A 944-nucleotide genomic window follows, 5' to 3' on the forward strand; every position below is an offset into this window, starting at 1 on the left:
AAGAAAAAGAACACTAAATTTATTAGTTTTATCAACCATTTTTTTAATGATGCAAAGGAAAATTTGGAAAAAGAACAAAAAAATTAATCGTTGACATTCTTTCAAATGTTGGTGGATGAAATGAGAAAATTTATATATGATAAAGTATTAAATTGGTATTTATGTTTGGTTTTAATTCTGTTTTGATCTTTAATGTTTAAAGTGTTCTATTTAAATTTAAAAAAAATTTATTTAGATTTAATGTAGTTTCACCGTGAGGTCAAAATTAAATAATTAACGAAATATCTTACATGACAGTAATACAAGAATAATGTTGATAATATGAAGAATAAATACAAACTCCAAAGGCACAAGATTCACTGTGGATACATCAATATATTTATTTATTATTTTTCTTAGTTTTATAGAAAATATTTTATTTAATTTATAAGAAAAATGATAAATAAATGTATTGATGTATCTACAGTTAATTTTTTTGCCTTCTGGAACTTGTATTTATTCTCCAGATTATCGACTTTATTTTTGCACTGTTGTTATATAGGACATTTCGTTAACGGTGGGACTACATTGAATTTAAATAAAATTTTTTTGGATTCAAATAGAACACTTTAAACTTTAAGAACTAAAATAGAATTATACCTAAACATAAGGGATCAATTTAATATTTTATTCATTTATATATTAATGATGTTTAAAATATTTAAAAATAGTAGACAGAAAATTCAATTAAAAAAAAGACTGTGATTGTGTTATCGGAAGCTCTACCGCTGCAGACAGAAATGCTACTAGCGAATTATACCGGGATCAATTTAATATTTTATTCATTTATATATTAATGATGTTTAAAATATTTAAAAATAGTAGACAGAAAATTCAATTAAAAAAAAGACTGTGATTGTGTTATCGGAAGCTCTACCGCTGCAGACAGAACAGACAGAAATGCT

The sequence above is a fragment of the Arachis ipaensis genome, chromosome B08 (assembly GCF_000816755.2).
Source record: "Arachis ipaensis cultivar K30076 chromosome B08, Araip1.1, whole genome shotgun sequence".
NCBI lineage: Eukaryota > Viridiplantae > Streptophyta > Magnoliopsida > Fabales > Fabaceae > Arachis > Arachis ipaensis.